This window comes from Protopterus annectens, chromosome 2.part2 (assembly GCF_019279795.1).
Source record: "Protopterus annectens isolate FY-2018-M chromosome 2.part2, PAN1.0, whole genome shotgun sequence".
NCBI classification, from domain to species: domain Eukaryota; kingdom Metazoa; phylum Chordata; order Ceratodontiformes; family Protopteridae; genus Protopterus; species Protopterus annectens.
The window spans coordinates 661,110,403-661,122,991 of NC_056730.1; positions in this window are offsets into that span (position 1 = coordinate 661,110,403).

Here is a 12,589-nt window from a genome sequence, read left to right on the forward strand (position 1 = left end):
ACAGAACCCACAGAGTCAGAGTTGCTGGAGCCATGTCAGACTCGAAACTGGTCAAAAGTGGCATCCCACAAGGTGCTGTCCTGGGGCCTCTCTTATTCGGTATTTACTTTTCTGAGGTACAGGCCAATGTGGGAGGACTATGGCTCACCAAGTTCGCAGATGACTGCAAACTGGGTGCCATAATCGACTCTCCAGCTGACACAAACATCCTTCAAAAAGGTCTCGCAGAGATGGATAACTGGTGCCAGAGCCATGGTCTAAAGCTAAATGTCAAAAAGCGTATAGTCATACCCTTTGGCAAAAACAATGTGCCCACAAATTACCACATAGGTGGTAACCCATTAAGTACAGAGAAAGTAATTAGGGATCTGGGGACCCAAGTTGATAGCAATCTCTCCTTTGACAACCACATTGCCAAAGTGGTTAGAAAGACATTCTACATAGCCCACCTCATCATGAAAGGATTCACATCTAGATCAAGAGAGGTAATCGTGCCCCTTTATTCATCCCTCATCAGGCCCATCATAGAATACAATGCACCCTTTGGGATGTACCTTACCCGACACCTGCAGCAATTAGAAAGACCCCAAAAGTACCTCACCAGGAGGATCAAGGGACTCAAACAGATGCCATATGCTGCTCGGTTAAAAACTCCAGCTCTACTCAGTTGCATACCGCCTACTTCGAGGCGATCTATGCCTGACATATAAAGCTATGTCCAACCCAGAATTAATGGACATGCTCCACCTCAGTAAATCTAAATCCCTTAGAGCCACGCGCTCGAGGGACTTGAACCTCAGCACAGAAATAAATAGAACATGCTGGAGGGACAGATTCATAACCCAGAGACTCCCTTCGCTCTGGAATAGAATTCCAATTCATGTTAGACAGAGCACCTCACTGACTCTCTTCAAGAAGAATCTTGATGAGTGGATGGGGGATCGTAGGTTTGTCCCAGGGATTACTTCCGTGTCACTATTAGACAGAGGCACAGTAAACTAAACTTTAAAAAGGGCACAGTATACTCAAATCAAGGGGTGGCATAAGCCAAACACAATCGGGCTAGGCTTATAAATGCCCCAGAGCAGATAGCCTAGTATGAACCTATGAACCTATTTACAAATTCATTTAATTTCTTACTGATGGATAACATTAACTGGTTAACAGATTCATCCAACTAATAATCCTTCATTAAATATTCTGGTGGCATAGCTTTTCCTTTTCCAAAGTAATCAGACCAGAATACTAACCCATTCCTTTTTAATACATTTAATTTAACATTATTCTGAGTTTCCTTAAATCTAGAGGTGTGTGCAATGGGAAACCACAAAAATTTCCATTGTGATACTAATGGACTTTTAAAAACATATTTCTTAACTGTTTTAAGAACTGATTTCATATATGCAGAGTCTAAAGATTGAAATTAATTTCCTTCTAAGGCAAATTTTATTAACCCAATGAAAGGATTGCTATATATTTTTAATTTATCACATTTGATAAATTTATAAGAATTTAGTAGAATCTGCTCTTGAATAGTTTTCCATTAACTAGTGTAAGTTAATTCTATGCAAAGTATAATAGAGTTAAATTTTCAGCAATAGAGAAAGATTCTACATCTAGGAAACTAATGCCACCATACTCCCATAATCTTATATGATTTGCGTAAGCAATTCTCAGTTTTTTAGGATACCATAAGAATGAAGTTAACATTTTATTCATTTTCATAATATTGGGTAATATAATCATTTTAATAAACACTAAACTTTCCTTTAAAGTAATAAAAAATCAATTTTTTTAAAATAAGAAAAAACACTTCTTCAGTTGTTTTTCAATATTATTATTAATAATCTTACTCACATTCTGATATATTTTTATTTCTAAATATTATAGTTATTTTCCTTCCCAATTATATTTATATAAATGTACTATCTAGTAATTGATTTAACACTAAAGTTTCAGTTTTCAGTTTTATTATTAAATTTTAGCTGCAACATTTCTTTAAACTTTTCAATTTCCTTATCTATTTCTTAAATTGAATAATTTGACTCTCCTATAGTTATTAAAATATCATCTGCAAAAAGCTGTATTTTAGATTGACAATACTTGTTAATTTAGAATCCATCATTTTTAATTGATTCTTATACTATTAGCTAAGGGTTCAATAACTTACACAAATAGTAGAGTGAACAAGGAACACCCTTGCCTTTGTTTAAAGTGAATCCTTGAGAGATGTAAGATCCAGTTTTAACATATGCTTTAGGGTCTCTATGCAGTTGTTTTAATATTCCCATAAATTGTTCTGGAAATGCAAATGCTTCTAAAGTTTTAAAAAAGTAGTTCCAGTCTAGAGAATCAAATGTGTTCTCAATATCTATGCTAATTAGGACCAATTTCTTGTTCATTCATTTTGCTAAATCTAAGATAGTTACTACCCTTTTTATATTATCATATTATCATATGTTAATCTATTGACTGTAAATCCTATTTGATCTTTATTAATCTACTACATCTCTTAATCTTGTGGTGAAGATGAAAGTAAATATTTTATATTATGCATTTAATAATGAAATAGGTCTATATGAGGAAACAAACTTATCATCCTTTCCTTGTTTAAGTATTGCTGAGATTACAGAAAATGTCCATAAGTGTGGAATTATTTTTGTCACTCTGAATTATCCTGAAAATGTCACTCAGTAATTTTAAAATATTTAATGGAATCAGAGTATATAATTCCATACTTAAACCAGCTAATCTAGGAGCTTTAAACTGGCAATCTCTTCAGGAAAAGCCAATGACAGTCACTATTAACCAAAAAAGTCTGCTAGGCTCACCGGTCCCAATAAAGGCAGCTTGAACACAAACTTACAATATTCCTACAGGAAAAAACACTCACATAAAAAACATCATTATATTACACAAGATTTAGTGCTTTCATTTCCAAACAGGAAACTTCATCAACTTCTTCATCAAAGTTCCTTGTGTCTTTTCAGACATCAGTGATGAACTCTGACTTAGATTTTCTTGAGAACAGCTCAAGGTGGAAAGCAAGGCAAGCAAGAATCCTGTAATGCAATACACTGTACAGAAACGGAGGAATGTTACCGGATACTTCATTTAGGAGCACATTTACCACCGGGCTTAAATTAAAATGTTTCTTTAAAGCCTTTATTAGTGGAATTTCAAAGGAAGGTCTCATTGAATGTATCATGTGACTTACTGCTTTAAATAGTTGCACAGTTACCTACTCAACTGTTATGCCTGATGAAGCCTTACTAGGTGAAAGTTTCTAACTTGCAAGTGGAGTTTGTAATAACTAGTGGATTTTACCTGTGGATTTTACCTTGCTATCTGGATTTGTTATTATATGTGGATTTTATTCTGGATAATTAAAAAGGTTTTAGAGTGGTTTGTGGTTTCAGTGACTTTTTATTCCTTTATTTATTCCTATGGAGTTCATTGGATTTGCTTAAGTTACTGGCTGTTACTTTTATCCTGTTCTTTCTTAGTCATAGATATGAACCTACTCAAGGCCATTCCTTCAACAAGCTCTGCAATGAATTGCAGTTCATTCATACTCAATGGTTTTATGGACATTATTCATAATCCTATTTTAAAACAAGATGAGCTGATATGCAAAATGCTGATAGAGAAACTTCTAATAGTGGGACATTACAACAATTTAAAGATAAGCTTAAACTATCGTAAGCCTGTATATGTCAATTCAAGCACTTACAGTGGCAAAGATTAAGCTTTGCTGCATACTTGGGATATAAGGTGGTTCCACGTGGCTTGAGAATTTTAAAAATGCCCACTTACAGAGACCATATCCAGATTTATTAAGGAAATGGCAGCTCATTAATTTGAGCTGCTCTTTCCATTATATGTAACCAATGATCTCTTACCTTGAACCTGTTGAACAAGAACTATGGACTAACATTGAATCAGTTTATTCAGATAGCAGGGGTTGAGTTAAATATACATGCTGACTTGCTTTATGAAACACAAGATTGCATTGTTGCATATGAGCAAACGCCTGTAGAACTGCAACAAGATATTAATGATTTTAAAAAAGGAAATGTCTTTACACATCGAGTGGTTTCTAAGAATGTCCAATTACATCATGGTAACTCAACCTCTGTGTCTTCGCATAATGTCTGTATAATGCCAACACCTTCCATCAATTTGATTGGTCAGTCAGATAAGCAAACTGCCAAAGAATCAACAGCTACACAACAAATGTTGATTCTTTCAATTTCTACGCCATCTGCAAATCGGATTTTAAACCAAAAATCTGTCTTGACCAATGATAAAACCTTAAAATGGGCACACCTGCATAATACACCCAATGTACAGACATCGCAGCAAAAGGAGGTGATAAAGTTCAAGATGCATCCACGATTCAAATTGCTGTGCAGATTGAAATAACAGAGCAAGATTAGCAACATGCCTTTGTGGATATGAACTCAGTCAGAATGCTTGACCCCATTGACTATTCTTTTTTGTTAGAGGAACCTCTCCAGATGTCACAAACTCACTTGTAGAGGAAATATTACAACAAAGAAAAAAATCATTCATAAGACTGATAACATGCAGCCAAACAAGGAAATGAAAACAATGGGATTTAATCTTTCTTCTTATAATTTAACCACTGATGAATTATCTATTCTAAGTAAAGGTCTGAATTTCATACCTGCTCTTGCAGGCAATATTGCAAGGACACTAGCTGAATTTCATTATTTTGTAAGAACATTGAATTTGAAAGTGCTATTTGGGGTGACTCAGGAGACTGTTTAGGTATGTAAGTGCTCTAGTCTGTTCATACCATTTAACAATAATATAATTCAAGTCTTGGAGCCTGAAGATGAAAGAGACATTTATGCTTTCTATAAGAAGCATGAGCTTAAAATGTTTTATAATCTTACTACAGCAGAACAATCAGCTATCAAGTCATTAATAGATAATGAAAATATAATAAAAAATGCTGATAAAGGTGGAGGGGTAGTTGTATTAGATGTGGATTATTATCAGAGAACTATGTTAAATATACTTACTAGTCCTGATTATGAGCAAACGTGTAAACATGAATGCAATTTTATCATAGTGCAAGTACCCAAATCATTTCACTGTTCACTTATGTTGGAATGTTCTGTTATACTGTACTATACACTGTATGTACTGCATATATGTATCCTATATGTATATTACTATTATGCATCTTTGATGCTGCTGTGTTTTCACTATTGAATTGTATTGTTTGCTTGGAGCTTTTCTCCCCAGGTCTCCGCTGAAAATGGACCTGCATCCAGTCGGACAATCCCAGTTAACAAATGTAAAATAAAATAAAAATAAAAAATTAATTGATATGCATAGACAAATGAAAATTAGTGATGAATTGTACAATTATTTACAAGTTTTTGATTCCATAACGCTATTTATATATGGGATACCAAAATGACATAAATCTATGACAAAGCCTCCACTTAGACTGATTGTTTCTGCTAGGGGGTTGGTAACGGAACCAATATCAAAGTTTTTAGGCATGCAGTTGAAGGTTGGTTTTGAACATAGAGGGAATATCCTAAAAGATACTTCAGAATTTTTACAACAGCTATATGAATGGTCTCTTAACAAAGATCTTTCTAACTGTATATTTGTCACTAGATTTTGATTCTTTATTCACAAATATTCCTAATGACATTGGTATATGATATGTTAAATATTATTTATTAGATTTTACTGAACATACACAGCATTTTATTAATGTCCTTTGTAATCTGCTGCCCACAATACTTACTAATAATATGTTTATTTTTCAAAAGCATCTGTTTAAACAAAAAAAGGTGTAGCAATGGGCATGCCTTCTGCCAATAGCTATGCAAATATTGTTATGTACATCTGGGAATGTCAATTAATTCTGTCAACAGATAATTATTTTTTAGATAGTGGTCTCTTTTATCATCATTATTTGATGACCTATTTTTATATGGAAAGGAGACAATGAGAGTTTTAATTATTTTTTTTTAAATATTTATCTGATACCATCTCTTTTCTTAGTTTTAAGACAACAATATCTACTGACAACATATATTTTAGATATTACAATTTATAAAGAAAAGGAGGGAAGATTAGGTACTAAATTATATAAAAAACAGCAAAAAGAAGTCATGTCACAGAGGGAAACTATAGCTAAGCCAATCTTTTCAGCTAATACATTAAATAAACATATTAAAGAAACAGTTCTCTAATATACTTAGATGTATGCTCACATTTAATAACAATGCATATAATGTGAGACATATAATAAACAAATATTAGAGCCTTAAATAGGCTACAAAAAGATAATACAATTCGTATAAGGCCAGTAGACAAGGGAGGGGGCTTAGTAATTATGGATTGTGATGTATATAAGCAAGCAGTTTTGCAACTTTTGAATGACAATAATACTTATGAGAAATTAAATATTAATGATGTTCACGACATTATTAGAAGGGTACAGTCAATGCTGAATGACTGCATGCTCTTGAATGTTATTAACAAGGATTTTTTTTAAGTTTTGTTTTGTTGAATCACCTACCATTCCTGTATTTCAAGTCCTGCCCAAGGTACATAAAAGTTTAGTGAAGCCTCCTTTAAGGCCCATTGTATCAGGACGTGGATGGGCTACGGAAATGATTTCTGTCTATGTTGAAAGACACTGGATATTCTCGAATTAAGCTCTATTATATCTGATAGACCGAGTTTTGGAAACAAAATAAGTCAAAATTTAAGGAAAATGCTCTGTTATAAAGAACATAAACACATACATTTAGAGCATCTAATAAAAAGAGTACTTTTAAACGTGGTATGTGCTCATTCTATAAGGATGTATGTGTTTGCAATTCGTTTGTTCATCCTGTTACAGGCATGGTATACAGACTTAGTGATTATGGTAACTGTGATACCAGGAATCCTGTCTATTTAGCCACATGTCAACTTTGCCAATCGTACTATGCAGGGAAAACATCAGAAATTTAGAATGCATATTGGGAATCATTTTTCTGATATTAGAAGGGAAAATCCAGTGAAGCCTTACTTAAACAAATAAAAGAAAAAGGCATAAATCATAATTTTAAGTTTCTTATACTAAAAGTAATACCTAACTCAGTGCAAGGTAGTAATGTAATACACTGCACAGAGACAGAGGAATTTTTCTGGATACTTCATTTAGGAGCAAGTTTATCACCAGGCTTAAATGGAAATGTTTCTTTAAAGCCTTTATTAGTGGAATTTCAAAAGCAGGTGTAATTGAATGTATCATGTGACTTGTGGCTTGACATAGTTGCACAGTTACCTACTCAACTGTTATGCCTGATGAAGCCTTACTAGGTAAAAGTTTTCTAACTTGCAAGTGGAGTTTGTACTAGTGGATTTTACCTGTGGATTTTACTTTGCTGTGTGGATTTGTCATTATCTGTGAATTTTATTCTGGATAATTAAAGAGGTTTTACAGTGGTTCATGGTTCCATGACTTTTTTTTATTTTTAGATTTTGAAAACACATATTCTCAGTCTTCAAGCTCCCCTCACAGGCTAAAAATTTTAATAAAGCTTTTAACAACACTGGTGAAAACTATGTGGATATTCAGAAATCCTTGGTGTTTATGCAAAGAGCCAATTGTTGTGAGTCTTTCTGTTTTATACATTGTATCGGTAAAGTAACTAGCTGGACCTATCAAATATATGTTTGATGCAAAAATGTATTTGACATGCAGATCTAGCCATATTCCATGCTTTCAGCTAAAAATTGGATCCTGGGAATTATACCTTCACATAAGCACTCCAGATTTCTGAATACCCCTATGACTAACCCACATCTCAAATTTCTTCTCATAAAACATTGTCACAATTTCACATAGTTTCACCCCCCTTCATCATTTTGCAAGACTTATGGAATAACATGTCTACACATCCTGACAGCCACCAAGTCACAGGTCAGCTGACTTAACAATGCATATTTTGTTGAGAAAAATAATTCTGTACTGCAGCCTTAAACCAAACCCTGGAACTTTATCATTCCCTTCAGAGCTGAAAACCATAAGTAATATCTACAATACCAAATGCACCTTACATTTCATTATATAACTCGGGTTGTTGGACAGGTATGAAAAGGGATTTTTACTTCCAGTATCTTAACATTCAGCACTCATAATTAATCTGTGATACATGATATCCAATAAAAAGTGTGCTTTTGTATAGCTGATAGATATGATCAGTAAGATATCAGATTCTGGGTTAAAATGATAATTGCTAATATTAACAGAGCTTAATTTATGAGCCATCAGGTACACAGGTGTACTCATAATGCAATAAATCCAATAGCTACAGCACCCATGCAAACCTCTTAACTGTAACACTTTCTACAGTATTTTCTGAATTTTAGCTTTATTTAAGCTCCCTTCACAGATTTCTGAGCTTCCTTCCTTTACACGATTTATGCACAAGGACAAATTTTGCAAATACATTCTGGTTATGGAATGCATTAAAAGTAGGCATTTTGGTTTAAAAAATAAACTTACAAAGTATAAATAAATCTTTCCTGGAAATGGCCATGTACATGTTTCAGCAGTTTGTTTTGTATGTATGTATGTATGAATGCATATATGTATTTGTGAGCAACTCCTGGTGTCATATCATCATGCTGGTTTCTGAGGTAAAGTGGTGTGAATGAATCACAGAAGCTCATTTCACTAGTGGTTACGCTTAATTTGCACATATTGCAACAGATGAGGTCTGAGTTTCCTGGCTGTGGTATCTGCTCTGCAAGCAACCAAACAAAGTGGATAAAACTTCAGTGATACTTTTGCAATTGCAAACGGACCCTTTGAGATGGGGTGGTGAGGATTAAGATTGACTGTGAGTATCTCCTTGCCCTGGGTCAATTATGTTTTTTTTCAGTTGCATGAAAGAGGCTACTTTCATGCTTGAAACTGCATCTGCAAATCAAATTAGGTTGAGATAGTACGCCTACAGATTGCTTAAATGTCACAGCACTGTAATAGTCCTGGCCTACCTTTCAAAATGTGAATATGAAGTCTTGGATGGTAGTAAATTAGAGTGGTCTATCATCATACCATATTTGGTCATATCTTAGTATATGCAAGCCCAGTTTTCACATATTCAGTCTCAATGTACTGAGACTCATACATTTGAGTCTCAGAATTAAAAATGGTCACCTAAATAAACCTTTCTTAGTTTGGACTTAATGTTGCAGGACTGTATTAATTTAATGCCTAAAACGTTTTAAGCTGATGATGATTTTTGTTTCTGGATCACCTTTTATTATGACATTCTTTTGGTTGAATTGTCATTTTACAACCTGCCTAGAAACATCATTTTTTCCTAAACAAGAAACATCTTTATTAAATTATCACGCATGACATAGGCAATCATACATTTATATAAATGAAAACAAACCATATTGACATAATTTTAGCTGCAAATATTATACATCACAAACCACATTAATGTAATTGTAGTTGCAAACATTATACATCACTTAGAATCTATCCAGTCATTGTCAGTCTAACGTTACATAGCTCATTCAAAGCCTGCCTTATTTTAAACCTTGTTCCTTCTCTGCATGTATTGTTCCCACAATTCTCATTTTCTTATGTAATTTGCTCCTATCCTTTTTTTAAGATCCTAATTCCAGTTGTTTTTTTTTTCTCTGTTACTATATTCACTACTTCTAGTAAATCTGATCTAGACTTTAATTTCCATTTTCTAGTAATTACTTTTTTGGCAGCCACCATTATTAGACTCAGCAAGGCCTTACTATGTCTAAGCAATTCTGATTCTGCATCATAGCTCAAAAAATCATTTCCTTAGTTACAAATTTGTTCACATAGTATCTCTGACAGAACAGTCTGCAGGGAATCTTTAAACTCTGGCAGCTCATTACACTCCCACAAAATATGTTCCCAGTTATCTCTTTCTTCCCCATCACACCTCCAATATTTGCTGTCTACCTGAGGAAAAATTCTTTGGAGTCTACTTGGTGTACAAAAGTACCTATGCAAAGACTTCCAAGCAAACATCCTAAATTTTCCAGACTTTGTTCCATATTTGGGAGGCATACATTTATCCCCCCCATTGATTCTTTGTGATTTGCTTATCCAGTCTCTCTTCCCAATCTTTTCTAATATCCTCAGATTGATTCTTATAGTTATCATGCAATATTTTGTATACTCTACTAATTATTCAATTTTTAACAGCAGTTTCTGTTCTAGATTCTTCTAAAAACTCTACAAATGTTGGTCTTTCACTTAGGATCACATTATTTCTTTCTCTTTGCCTATATTCTAATATCAATTATTGATAGGGAAGGCAGTCTCTAGCCTGCAGTCCAAATACATTCTTGGCCTCTTACAATTCTATTAGCTTTCCCTCTCTAATTATTTGCTGCCACTACCTTGGTTCTTTTACCAGTTTTATCCAATAAATTGCAGCCCCCTCTTGCCTATTGTCTGTATCCCTAATTGCAGTCATCCCTATTGGCAGAATCCGCTTTCTCCATCCCTGTGTTGGCTTAGTTCTTAGAATACTTTCTGCTACTTTATAAATGCAATATTACTCACGGTTACTGTTATTCTCCTTAAGGCTCTCCATCCAAAATCCCAGTCTCTCCTTGTTTCTTGAGCTTCCCCCTGTTTCATCGTCATCATCCCTTTCCATTTTGAATTATAGGTTTCTGCTTGTGCTTTGTATAGGGCCTTAACTGTATATCTCTGAAATACCCCTTCAAATCGGGTAATCCCAAAATCACCTTGTTCAGTTAAAAGCATTAGCTTATCCCCTACTTGACTCTTGCCATCTTCCTCTCCCAGATAAAATCATTCAGCTCTTTATTAGTTGCTATCCACAACTTATCCTCTAGTTGATAAAAATATGACTGGCCTTTATATAAAACTAAAGGGACTAAAAACATTTAAACTGCTTGGATCTTGCTATCGATATCCATATAGCAGAGCTTCCAATTTCTCAGTTTTTGTATTATCTTCTGTTTAGTCTCTTCCCACATATGCTGCCACACCAAAATTCTTCTTAATCCATACTCTTCAGTACTTCATTTTATCATGTCTATATAATTTACAGCTATTGCCTTTGTTTTAGCTTCACTAATTTTGTATTCCAAAAACATTTGATACTGCCTCAAAAAGTTCCACTTTTCTGGTTTCATCAGGTATAAAATAATATCATCTGTAAATAGATTTAGCTTTTCTTGACTACCATACCAATTATATCCTTGAATTTCTGATTCTCTTATTTTCTTTGCCAATGGTTATAAATATAGTGGAAATAACAAAGGGGAAAGGGGACACCCCTGCCAAGTTACTCTGGAAAAACACAAATTATCAGAAAGGAACACACCCACATTTAATTTTCACCTTAGATCCCTCATATATCCTCCTAATCAACCTTATAATTTTATTAGGGAATGCAAATGCTTCTATTGCCCTGCTCATAAGCTCCCAGCTTACTCTATCAAATGCTTTCTCTGAGTCAAAACCCAAAAACAACAGTGGTATTTTCTTATGTTCAGCTTCCCTCTGGATCATCACTATTCTTTTAATGTCATCAGATATTTGCCTCCCCTCCACAAAACCACATTGATCCATGTCTATAAATTTTGGCATCACCTTTGCCATTCTTTTAGCCATTATAAACATAAACACTTTATAATCATGGTTTAGGATTGAAATGGGCCTGCATGAAGCTGGCTGGATCTGATGGGTCTTTACTCCGTGTAGGTATTACAGCCACGACTGCTTTCTTCCAGGAAGTTGGTTCTTCTCCTTCTCTTAAAATACTGTTAAACAAAACCTTACAGATCTTTACCATTTTTTTTTCTCTCTGAGTTTCCAAACTTCCACAGGAATACCATCTATTCATGGGGACTTTCCTCTTAATTGGCTATCCATCACCATTTTTATTTCATCTCCTCCTATCCTATTGGTAATTAAGCCTCATCTATCTTTAACCTTGGCATATTTAATTCTTCCATAAACATTTCCATTTGCACGTTTTCTATATCTCCATATTTCTCAGCTTTATACAGACTTTCATAAAATTTCCAGAATATTTCTAGTACCTGTATAGGATCTCTTGTTATCTTTGTTGTCATAAGCTCCCTAAGCTTGGCAACAACCCTTTCTACTTTTTGTTACCTGAGATATTGTGCTAAAAGTTTTTGTGCTCTAGTGTTATTATCAAAAAGCAGTTGCTTAACAGCAATCTTTCGAAACGTGTGTATATTATTGAGGTAATCCCTTATTTTCTGCTAAGTATTCTGATCTTCTTCTTGTTATGTTAGATTCCCACTATTCTGTAATACTTTAATATTTGTCAGTCCCTCTAACTAATTCTTACTGCTTCTTAACCATATCTCTCTTTCTTTTATTTCCACCACATTTCCAAACTCCACTTTAATTTTATCTTATTCCCTAGCTATATTTTCAAAAGAAATTTCTGTCTTCTCTAATAACACCCAAATAATTTCCACTACCAATTCCTTAAATTCCTCTCTTTCAACAGATAGGTGAGAAAGCACC